This window comes from Myxocyprinus asiaticus, chromosome 10, assembly GCF_019703515.2.
Source record: "Myxocyprinus asiaticus isolate MX2 ecotype Aquarium Trade chromosome 10, UBuf_Myxa_2, whole genome shotgun sequence".
Lineage (NCBI taxonomy): Eukaryota > Metazoa > Chordata > Actinopteri > Cypriniformes > Catostomidae > Myxocyprinus > Myxocyprinus asiaticus.
The window spans coordinates 17,027,617-17,040,556 of NC_059353.1; the positions used below are offsets into that span (position 1 = coordinate 17,027,617).

At 40.7% G+C, this 12,940-nt stretch overlaps 1 long non-coding RNA gene across 1 annotated transcript; it reads left to right on the forward strand.

Annotated features, from left to right (window-relative positions):
• Positions 1 to 3,786: 3,786 nt before the first annotated feature.
• On the forward strand, positions 3,787 to 10,369 carry LOC127447208 (uncharacterized). The gene is made up of 3 exons (XR_007898360.1): positions 3,787 to 3,850; positions 4,066 to 4,182; positions 9,597 to 10,369. It is a non-coding gene; the product is annotated as an uncharacterized LOC127447208 (long non-coding RNA).
• Positions 10,370 to 12,940: the final 2,571 nt, after the last annotated feature.

Here is a 12,940-nt window from a genome sequence, read left to right on the forward strand (position 1 = left end):
CCCACAACCCACCCCATTGTGTCTGATTGCGTTATCCATTCCAATGTGCACAGGCCTTTTAATTTCACTATTAATTTTAGTTTGGGGGAAGAGTTACGCCCTTTACAAAATATGAGATCATTGGAGTCCATACTGGTTAAAAACGTTTGGTGGATCCTCTAAGAGAATATTTAATTTTCTCCAATTTCAAAAACAGCATCACATCACTAAGCCAGAGTGAAACTAAAGGTGGTTTACTTGATTTCCAATCAAGTAATATTCTTCTCCAAGCCAAAAGACATGCAAAAGCGCATATGTCTAGACAATTTTTGGACATGACCACACCTTGCTCAGGTACTCCAAAAACAGCCATTTCAAAGCTAGGCCTGATATCCTTACTATATGCCTCAGACAAAATTTTAAATATAGTTGTCCAATAATCAACAGTCTGGGACAAGCCCAAAACATATGAGCCAAGTCTGCTGTAACAGAGCGACAATGCTCACATGTGTCAACTTTGCGTATATCTTGTACAGCCTAACCTTGCTGTAATAAAGTCTGTGGAGGACCTTGAACTGAATTCAACCTAAGCAAGTACAGGAGGTTGTTCCATTCACTCTAAATAATGCATTATTCCAGGTTTCCTCTGATATATCCACTGCCAAATCCTTTGTCCATTCTGCACAGATTTTGTCTAGATTAATATTTTTTATTGACATTAAAGTGTTATATACATTAGAAATTACTCCCTTCAAATGTAAGGGAATGTTTAAAATTGTATCTAATCCTGTACTGGGAGGAGTGGAGGGATATGTGGGACAATAATTTTGGATTAGATGACAAACTTGAAAATATCTAAACAAGTGTGATCTTGGATTCTTCATGTATTTTTTTTGACTTGTGATTTTATTGGATACATCTTGACTTGGTTGTTGGTATTGAGTAACTATACAAACTAAACTAACTAAATTAATGGTAACCGTTCCTGTAACGAAGCTCAGCAGGCAATGACAGGCAGATGAAGACGATGATGAAGTGAGAAACCCAAGTGCAGTTTATTTCCAATCGTGATAACCAGAAACCCTAACTATAAACATGAACAGAACAAAACAAAACATAAACATGAACAACTTGACATGGAAACAACGTTACATTAACAATACTCGACAATGGACAATGGCAAACATGAGGGTTAAATACTTGGACAAGGGAGAACACATGACAATGAAAACCAATAAACACTTATAACTCTAAACAAGATAACAAGACTGCTAACAACCTAATGAAACAATGAACCAATGAGGACAAGACACAAGAACATGGGAAACATATGACAAGATCACATGACAAGGAAACAGGAACTAACATGGCATGGAACAAAAACACATACAACCCTGACATATACCCCCCTCTAGGGGCGGCTCCCAATGCCCCAAAACAAAAACACATAGTTCAAGAGGGAGGTTGGGGGGGGGGGGGGGCTTGACGTGGTTACGTGGCATGACATGGAAACATGGCGAAACAAGGTGTGGTGCATGGCCTGGTGAGACAGGGCGTGGAGCATGAGACCAGGGCGGAGCCCGTAGTTGGTGGAGCCATGAGTGGCTCTGGGGCGGAGCCATGGAAGACGGAGCCGTGAGAGGCTCGAGGGGCGAAATCATGGAGAACTGGATACCCGGAGAGTAGCCGAAGACTCAACAGGGCTAGGGTGGAGCCAGAGGCAGGGAGGACCAAGGTGGTGCTGGAGGCTTGGAGGAGCAAGGCGGAGCTGGGGGATCAGAAGACTGAGGAGGAGCTGGTGGGGCTTAGGACCAAGGCGGAGCCGTAGGGATAGAGGTCCCTGGTGGAGCTGAAGGATCGGAGTGACGAAGCATAGCCAGAGGATCGAAGAGCCAAGGTGGAACCAGGTGACCGACAGACCAAGGAGAAGCTGAAGGGACGAGGGACCCCGGTAAAGCCGAAAGGCTGAAGGACCGCGGTGGAGCCGAAGGAACGTAGAGCCGAGTTGAAGTCGGGGGATTGACAGGCCAAGGCGGAGTCCAGGTCTCAGAGGGTCTAGGTGGAGTCGGAGGTTCGAAAGTTCTCCTTGTCTGGGACATCTCAGAGGGTGATGATCGAGCCAGTGGCTTGGGGGGAACCGGCTGATCAGGAGAACTCAGGGTGGGCACAAGGGTGGGAACCAATTCCAACTCAAATAGCCCAGTGAAAGATGACTCTGAAACAGACGAGGCTTGCAACGCTGGTTCATTGACTGTGGCAGACGTGGGCATTGGCTCGTTGACCGTGGCAGGCTTGGGTGTTGTCTCCTTGACCAGAGGTGAGCCTTAGACATTGCATGGAGCAGACTAAAGCTTGGCCGTGACATGGCATGGAGCAGGCTCAGGCGTGGCTGTGAAATGGGACGGAGCAGGCTCAGGTGTGGCTGTGACATGGCACGGAGCAGGCTCAGGCGTGGCTGTGACATGGCACGGAGCAGGCTCAGGTGCGGCTGTGACATGGCACGGAGCAGGCTCAGAAAAGATGGCGCTAGCTCAGCAACCATGATGTAGGACTCTCGCTTGGCAGCCATGACGTGGGACTCTGGCTTGGCAGCCATGACGTGGGACTCTGGCTTGGCGTCCAACTCCCCCACAGTGAACGATGAATCACATATTAGTAGGGCAAGGTCGATATACTGAGCCAGGCTGTGGGTACTCTGACCGCCTGGCATCAGGGAAGAGATTGGCTCATTCAGTCCAAAGCGAAAACAGTCCTTGAGAGCAATCTCATTAAAATCGACCCTGCTGGCCAGAGCACAAAAGTTCTCCACATATTCCTCAATGGCATAGATGAAGAAGTTGAACTGCTGGGTTCATCTTGGTTGGTCGAGTATTCTGTAACATGGGCTGGCAACAAGGTAAATGAAGATGATGATCAAGTGAGAAACCCAAGTGCAGTTTATTTCCAATCGTGATAACCAGAACCCCTAACTATAAACGTGAACAAAACATAAACGACTTGGCTTGGCTTGGCTTGACTTGACTTGACTTGACTTGACTTGACTTGACTTGACTTGACTTGACTTGACTTGGAAACAACGTTACATTAACAATACTCGACAATGGACAATGGCAAACATGAGGGTTAAATACTTGGACAAGGGAGAACACATGACAATGAAAACCAATGAACACTTATAACTCTAAACAAGATAACAAGACTGCTAACAACCTAATGAAACAATGAACCAATGAGGGCAAGACACAAGAACATGGGAAACACATGACAAGATCACATGACAAGGAAACAGGAACTAACCTGGCATGGAACAAAAACACATACAACCCTGACAGTTCCCCATGGACCCGCTTATGCAAGTTTCAGGAGGTACTTGGAAAGATTTAGATTTTACTTTGTTAAACTTATAAAACTACTGATTAAATATTCTGTTTTGACAGTTTTTTTTTTACCACCAAAACCAAAACATTCAGTCCTGACCCCTTCAGAGAAACTTATTCTGAAAATTATCAAGTGTCTGACTCAACCAAACAAACTTTTTGCTGTTTTAATGACCAAATTAAACAGGACCCGATGAGTCACAGTACACACTTACACCATGTGGCATTGGTTTTACACTAGGCATGTGCCACGGGTCATGTTGCATTGATTAATGCATTGATTTATGCTGCATAGACCAATGACTCAGAACCACATATCTCAATTTTTTCATTTGGCCTCTTCCTCCCTCATATCAACTCACAAATTATTAACCCCACTGGCCTGTTTAAGCTCATATTTCTTTTGACTACTCATAAACACAACATTGAAGGAAGGAATTATTTTTTAGTCCCACTCATTATCTGGGTTCTCAGTAGTTTCCCATGATGAGTCAGTGAGTTTTGCATCCATTGGATATATTTTGCTTGATAATATTTGCTTGTGTGGTGGTTTGTTCATGTGAACTAATAATGGACATATTTAGAAATAAATGCTGTGCATAGCTGAGTTTAGTTGTATGTTGATGATAACATCAGCCAGTAAAATGGATTCATCATGTTTATCTTAACCTTTTCTGTGTGAACATGACTTGCAAAACACAATCTGCAGGAAGTTTGTGGGAAGGAATAAGTGAATAACCTCTTCAGCCCCTGAAGAATGAGGAATGGTATGTTACTGCATTGCACAATGAGTCCCACCAGAGGTTGCCTGTGCAGTTTCACATCTGTAAGTCCACCATACATGTTTCTGTTCACTTTTAATGCAGTGGGTAAAAGCTGCCATCACAACATCAATGGATCTTTTTTTTAGATAAACGACAAACTAATTACATGTTGATGCCAAGAATATGACTACATAAATATGAGAAAAAAATAAGCTGTAATGATGGAATTGACAACATTTATTTATTACTTCTATACTTTATATTATTTTCTTGGTGTTTACATAGGATGTGTATGTATCTTGTTTTGCACAATTGAGTATATAATCAATGTCCTGCAATCTGAGCCTTGCCTAAAATATTTCAATGCCCAATAAACATTTGTGAAGCTGTGCAAATATAAATAAAACAATTTGAATTGAAATTTAATCTCAATCATGCCTCTGTATAAATAGACACATTGGCTAAGAACAGTGCTTTATCGTGAGAGAACAGTAACATTGTACTCTTCTAAACTGTCGAGAGGCAGATCAAATTGAGATTTTCTGAAACACTTTTTGGCTATGGCAAAGTTTAGAAGAGTTTGATTTTTAATACTATTATGCTGGACTTTAGATTGAATTTAAATGGGATTTTCATCTGTGCACATTTTGTAAATATTGAATTGTTTTTGGGCAGTCGATGCATCTATTTTTTTCTATTCTGTTTTTTTCTTCTATTTTTTCTAGTGTTGATGAGAGCTGTCTGTAGCTAGCATCATGTTACAACAAACATTAGTAATGATCCCCCAAGACCATCGACCCCAAGTTCCCTGAAATTCATAAATAAACTGAGCTCAATATATATTACTGTATGTTGACCTTTTCAGGCATGTTCTGAAACTTCTTGATCCACAGCAGGATTCTTCCTTATCTTCCAACCCAGTTAAACTGCAAGGTCATTTAAAGCCCCCCCCTCCGATGATGGTTCCACAAACAAATCACTGCCCTTCTAAACTTCTCTTTGGCCTTCCATCCCGATGCCCTTATGGTGATAAGATTTTTTAATTTAACTGTAATTAGCAATTTCTGAAAAGTAATATTTGAGTATAAGACACAATATTGAAGTGCTGGGCATTTTAGATGCCTCAAATAACACAGTCCAAAGAGTAATATTCTAATAATGTGACACTTTGGTTCTGTTCTCTGTCACACAAGAATCCATCAATTTAGAGAGTTTAATTATATTAGATCATTCACTCAGCATTAGTGTCCTCTAAATTAATGTCTTGCCCAGTGAATGGATGGTGACTACGAGCAGAAATTATTTCTATTTGCCATGGGAGTTTTCCTTATTTATTCTGGTGAGTGATTATATTCCTCCACACGCGTGCATGAATGCAGTGCTGCAACAGCTGGTTGATCAGATTACAGACATGGAACATAATACCCGGACTCACTTATTATTATTCTTGGCGATTTTAACAAAGCCTACCTCACCCGTGAACTGCCAAAATACAGACAGCACATAACATGCCCCACCAGGGACAGAAATATACTGGACTACTGCTACACAACATTAAATGATGCATATCGCTCTGTCCCAAGAGCAGCTTTCACTGTCTGGTAAATATTCTTGCGATCCACAGGCAGAAACTAAAATCAGCTAAACCTGTAATAAGGATTGTAAAGATATGGACAAATGAAGCAGAGCTGGAACTAGAAGCCTGCTTTGACTGCACTGATTAGAGTGTTTTTGAAGCTGCAGACACCAATCTGGATGAGCTCACAAATAATGTGACATCATATATCAGTTTCTGTGAGGATATGTGCATTCCAACTAGGACTTATTTAACGTTCAACAATGACAAACCATGATTTACAAGAAAACTTGTCATGCCAAAGAGGATGCTAAAAGAAGCGGGGATAAAATCTTGTATAATCAGGCCAAAAACTCACTGACTAAGATTATTAAAATGGATAAAAGAAACTACTCTGAGAAGCTGAAAAACAAGTTTTCAGCTAACGACCCTGCATCAATATGGAGAGGCCTGAAAGACATTACTAACTTCAAGACACCATCCTCCAACACTGTAGGGAACCAACAACTGGCTGACTTCTCGAATGTGTTTTACTGTAGATTTGAAAAGCCCAGTCCCACTCCCCACACTCACTCTGACTTTCACTTCACACAAACACTAACACCAACACCCCCCCCCCCCCCCCACTCAACCTGCACTTAAGATCTGTAAAGAGGAGGTGTGCCGGGGCTTCCGGAAACAAAAGACAAGGAAAGCACAGGGCCCAGTCGGTGTTTCACCCAAATCCTGTGCTGACCAGCTGGCCTCCATCTTCACACAGAACTTCAACAGATCACTGGAGCAGTGTGAAGCTCCTTGCTGCTTCAGACGCTCCTCTATCATCCCTGTCCCAAAGAAACCCAAGATCAAAGGACTTAATGACTACAGACCTGTCGCTCTGACGTCTGTAGTCATGAAGTCATTTGAGAGACTGGTGTTGGCCCACCTGAAGGACATCACTAGACCCTTTCTAGATCCCCTTCAATTTGCTTATAGAGCAAACAGGTCTGTGGATGATGCAGTCAACATGGGATTGCATCATATCTTGCATTATCTGGACAGACCAGGAACATATGCAAGGATCCTTTTTGTGGACTTACGTTCAACTTTCAACACCATCATCCCAGCTCTCCTAAGGAATACATTAACCTAGCTCTCTGTTCCCACGTCTATCTGTCTGCGGGTCATCAGCTTTCTGAAGGACAGGCAGCAGCTAATGAGACTGGGGAAATTCACTTCCAGCACATGTACGATCAGCACTTGTGCCCCCAGGGATGTGTGCTCTCCCCACTACTCTTCTCCCTTTATACCAAGGACTGCACCACCAAGGACCCCTCTGTCAAGCTCCTGAAGTTTGCAGATGACACCACTGTTGTCAGCCTCATCCGAGATGACGATGAGTCTGCATACAGAAGGGAGGTTGAATGGCTGTCTCACTGGTGCAGCCATAACAACCTGGAGCTCAACACGCTCAAAACAGTGGAGATGATTGTGAACTTTAGTAGGAACACCCCAAAATTGACCCCGCTCACAATTCTAAACAGTACTGTGGCAGCAGAGGAGTCATTCAGGTTCCTGGGCACTACCATCTCACAGGACGTGAAGTGTGAGACCAACTGAAAAAAGGTTCAGGTTGGGCAGATAAAGGAGGAAGCGGGAACCAGTTTCCACAGTTCACGTGAGTCCGTTTTATTCACAAATAACCAGCAATTGCTGTACAGCTTCACTCAAAACATAAGACGGCTTTTCAGCATCACTCAAATAAACAGTCCGCTTTTCAGCTTCACACAACACAAGACTCTCCCTCAGGGAACAGACACGAAGAGTTTGGTCTGCCTGTCTCTCTCCTCTCTCTGTGAACTGGCTGTCTTTTTATCTCCCCCAACTCTCACTGTGAACATAGCGATGGTAATTAGTCACAGTTCATCTCAGGTGGATGTCCTTACCGCTTTCTCTCTCCCCAGACGGGCACTCGACCACGCCCTCACCTCCACACCCACATTATGAAAAAGGCTCAGCAGAGGTTGTACTTCCTTCACCAGTTGAGGAAGTTCAACCTGCCACAGGTGCTGCTAATCCAGTTCTACTCAGCAGTCATTGATTCTGTCCTCTGCACTTCAACATCTGTCTGGTTTGTTTCAGCTACGAAATAGGACATCAGAAGACTACAAGAACGGATTATTGGTTGCCCCTCGCCCTCCATTTTAATGTTGAATGGTGTAATTTTTTATGTAATATTTTCTTCTATCCCAGCTTTATTTGCAGAGACAACTATGAGTAAGCCATTTGTACTATATGTGGATTCTCCCGAAAAGTGTTCAAAACATTTCTCTGTTTGTTTCAGCATTCCGACCAGCCCAACAGTAATATTGGCTCAACCAATGGCATGAGTTTTGGGTGGGACTATCTGTTTATTCAACCAGTGGCAAATGAGGGGAATGTTCGGGAAACCTGTTTGAACATTATTTTTGGTGCACACTTCACCTTTGAGCATTAAGTCCTTGCATTAATACTTTAAGCATTATTTCCTTGCTCTAATGCTTCCTGAATGTTCAAGAAGTTACTCTAATATAGAAACAAATATCGTGATAAGAACTTTAATATTGATCTATTTCTCACCCAAAGCGATCATTTCACCTTAGAAGACATTAATTTAACCACTGGAGCTGTATGGATTACTTCTTTATGGCTGTCTGTGCTTTTTGGAGCTTTAAAGTGCTGATCACCATTCATTTGCATTGTATGGACCTACAGAGCTAAGATATTCTTCTAAAAATCTTTGTTTGTGTTCTTCAAGAAAGAAAGTCATACACATCTGGGATGGCATGAGATTTTGTAAATGATGAGAGAATTTTCATTTTTGGGTGAACTATTCATTTAAGTAAAATCATGGTAATGCCGAAGTTACAACCTGCAATGATAAAGTTAATTGCATTTTTTCAGAGAATGTGAAGCCTCAATCCGGGTGGCGGAGGACGAACCTCAGTTGCCTCCGCATCTGAAACCGTCAATCTGCGCATCTTATTACATGGCTTGTTGAGCGCATTACCGCGGAGACGTAGGGCATGTGGAGGCCCACTCTATTCTCCATGGCATCCACGCACAACTCACCACGTGCCCCACCGAGAGCGAGAACCACACAATATAGCGACCACAAGGAGGTTACCCCATGTGACCCTACCCTCCCTAGCAACTGGGCCAATTTGGTTGCTTAGGAGACCTGGCTAGAGTCACTCAGCATGCCCTCACGACTCCAGGGGTGGTAGTCAGTGTTCACATAGTAGACATTAGCTTAATACACATGCTGTTGTTCAGCTGCTACATCAAGATATTACTGCCATTCTGTTTGGAGGTTTTACATAATCATTGCATGACCCAGGTCATGTGATAATGTAATGATTGCTCATTACTACTGAGAATCATTAAAAAGACTCTTTATCTAACATCCTCTCCATAAGATACCAACAACCCCCCTTTTCCCCATTAACTCAGATCTGATGCTTTCAGGGTTAATTGACCTTGCCTCAGGCCAGCTTGAGGGTCAGCACAGTTACAAAAACTCCAATTTAATCCACAACTTTTGAAATAGGGAGCATATACAAAACATACATCTGCTTTTAGACACTGTGTAAACTTTTTTTTTTTTTTAAAGATTCACTGTTTTGCTTTAAAGCTAGTTAGTCTCCTGGTCTGTACACTGGTCTGAAGTATATTCTGTACTAATTTTATTGACTTCATCCTACAACTTCCTATATTACCTCAGAGAGAGCAAGAGAAAGAAGAAAAGAGGGAAGAGAGCTACTCACTACAAGTTGTCTACTGACACACAGAAGGGCTATTCAGCCCCTGTAGTGGATCTCCTGACAGCTCACTCAACTGATAGATTCTTTATTCTGTTTCTTTTTTCTTTTTTTCCCACAGAGATGGAGTGCTAGATCCAAGGTATATTTTTCAAAACAGTAACACAGCATGCAAAGAGAAATCAAGAGTTGGAAATCACAATCACACACTTTTTCTGGCGGCTGAAGATGAAATGAAAAAACACGAATTCATGTATCATGGAGTTGCTGACTGGATAATGAAGATATTCTCCAGGGGGCTACGGGGGGCTATAGAAACACTGCCAGGTTGTCTCAGTCTGTTCCCCTCCCCCATTTCCTCACAGGCTGCTCTGATTAGCCAGTGGCAGCCAACCCACTCACTTTTGTCTGAGCTCTTTGTTTAACCTCAGGTATTGCACAAGGCTTGGTGACATAAAATTTCTTTGCAGCATCCCTAAAAGCACACCAGAGAGTTCATTCAGTTTAGACAATTTGAAATGGCGTGAGACTGATTACAAAATATTATTTCTTTTGTGTTTGCTGAGAAGAACCTTGATGGGGGTTGGTGCACCACTTAAACACAATACTCACCCATCACACCAGACAATGTACTGGGTCCTCTTATACTGATAATGTCATAATTACGCACTTGACTTGAAAATGATCATTCAGATTGGATTATGCTACAAAAACATTGCAAGAAATCATGATCTTAATAGGTATTTTTTGTCTTGTTTGCCAGTAAAAACATCTAAACATTTTTAAAACAAGATACATTTTCTGAAGAATTGTGCAAGATAATAATACCTGTTTTCAGACAATGTAGTATGTTAATTTTATTATTCTTACTGACTGTAAAGTTGTTGTCTTCTTTTAAACAGAAACCACACAATTTTTACTAGATTTGTTTAATTTAAACAATTTAAAAATGGAGTAAGAAAAATAAACATCATTGTCTAAAACCATTCTTAATGTCTTACACAGTTTGACTTGTCAATCAAGTTTATTTTATTTTTAGGATGTTCAGATATTTTAAATGGAAATGGAAAAATTTGCATACAGCAATGTTGTTCAGTAACAGAATTGCACTGATCAGCAACTTTGCATGGACTTGTCATTTAATGGATCTTCTTCTTCAGAGGTCTGTCACCAGCATCTGATACTATTCATATACCAGCCACATGCCTTGGTCTTAAGCAAACATGAAGTTTTAATGCTGCTTATAGCACTGTCTTTACACTGAAGATAGGGTAATCTGGTATCTGCATGTTCATTTATTACAGAGACAATTACAGAGACAAAGTTTGAAAAGTTATGTGTCTGAATAGTGCTTAAAGCATAAAACAAAGAGCTTCATTACAAACACAAAGATTGGATTTGACTGGTTTGTCTGTAATGAGATTAAAGCATAAGAACCTGGTAGGCTAAAACCTTGCTCAGAAACACAAGAATGATGCAAAACAGCCCAGGACCTGGGAACAGATTATTTTCTCTTTAGTTTACACATGGCAGTGGCTGATCTGTTTTTCAAAAATGTAAAAATACAGCAAGACGATGACCAATTTTGAGAGTTAAATGGAGAGTTCACCAAAAATGACAAGTCTTTCATCATTTATTCACTCACATGCTGTTCCAAACCCATATGAATTTTTTCTTCTTCCTTGAAACACAAAGGGAGATATTAGGAATAATGTTGGGAACAGATAGCCTCAGTCACTATTCACTTTTATTGTATGGAGAAAAAAAAAAATGCAATGAAAGTGAATGGTGACTGAGGCCTGTCAATCCCTAACATCCTGCATCTCCTTTGGGTTTCGAAATGAGGGAAAGTAAACCATGACAGAATTTTCATTTTTGCATGAACTATACTGTATGTAGCTCTCATAATTGTAAAGCATCTTCTTTGTAATTGCTTATGCAAGCAAGTCTATAATCACAGACAGATCTAAATATTCCATAAACTGTATACCTCTTGTCAGAAGCAAAGACTATTTCCTTTGGATCTTTTGTTAAAAGTCTTGCAATTTGATGTTTCACAGCAGGGGTTTCAATTATTTAGTTTTATGAGTACAGTAACTGTGAAGTTGCGCATGGTTATCCCTAATTAAGACAGTGCTTAGCATAACAACAATAGAACTGCAACCTCAGGGAGAGTTCACCCAAAAATTTTACTCTCCATCATGCCATCCCAGATGAGTATGATTTTCTTTCTTCTCCTGAACACAAACAAAGATTTTTAGAAGAATATCTCAGCTCTGTAGGTCCATACAATACAAGTTTTGAAGCTCCAAAAAGCAAATAAAGCAGCATAAAAGTAATCAATAAGACTCCAGTGGTTTAATACATGTCTTCCGAAGCAATATGATAGGTGTGGATGAGAAACAAATCAATATTTAAGTCCCTTTTTTTCCTATAAATTCTCCTCCCTGCCCAGTAGGTGGTGATATGCATAAATAATGTGAATCGCCAAAAACAAAAGAAGAATGTGAAAGTGGAGATTGATAGTAAAACAGAACTTAAATATTGATCTGTTTCTCACCCACACTAATTACTCATTGCTTCTGAAAATATGGATTTATCCACTGGAGTCATATGGATTACCTTTATGTACTTTTTGGACCTTCAAAGTTCTGGCCACCATTCACTTGCATTGTAAGGACCTACAGAGCTGAGACAATCTTCTAAAAATCTTCGTTTGTGTTCAGCAGAAGAAAGAAAGTAATTTACATCTGGGATGGCATGAGGGTGAGTAAATGATGAGAAAAATTAAATTTTTGGGTGAACTAATCCTTTAACTTCTAGTACAGAGATGTGAATGAGGACAAGTGCTAAAGTGATATGAATTTTGACTAATACTCTTCAACATAAGAAACTTCTCACATTTGTTTACAAAGACTCAATGTTCTGAGGTTTGCAGCTATATGAACTGCATTCACTTTGCTCTTAAAGCTCACAACTGAATTTGATATTAGCAGGGCCATTTAAACTATATTTTAGGCTTCGATATCTTTCACAGACCACTCAACTACAGATTAATGTCTACCACATTCCCAGTGAGTGCTTTTATGACTGGTCCCTTTGAATATAAAGCGAAAGTTAACAGAGAATGCATTTTCAGAGAGAACATTATTTTATCCCCATAAGAACTGCTTGGCTCCATTTCTATTGATTTTTATCTAACCAAATCAAAACACAAGGGCATATATTTCGAGGTGATGATGCACTTTAAAATTAAGGCCTATCAAAGTAGATTTAGATTGCATGTTATTTTCAGACTTGTAGTCTTATGATGATCCCAGTCATTTAAGGATTCATGCCCTGCCCCAACTCAGTAAAGTGTAAAGCAAAGGGTTTGATGATAAACTAGTTATTTTGCATATATCATGTGTTCTGTTTATCATTGTTTAAACCTAGTTTATCATTATCTCTGGCCTTTCTAAGTCT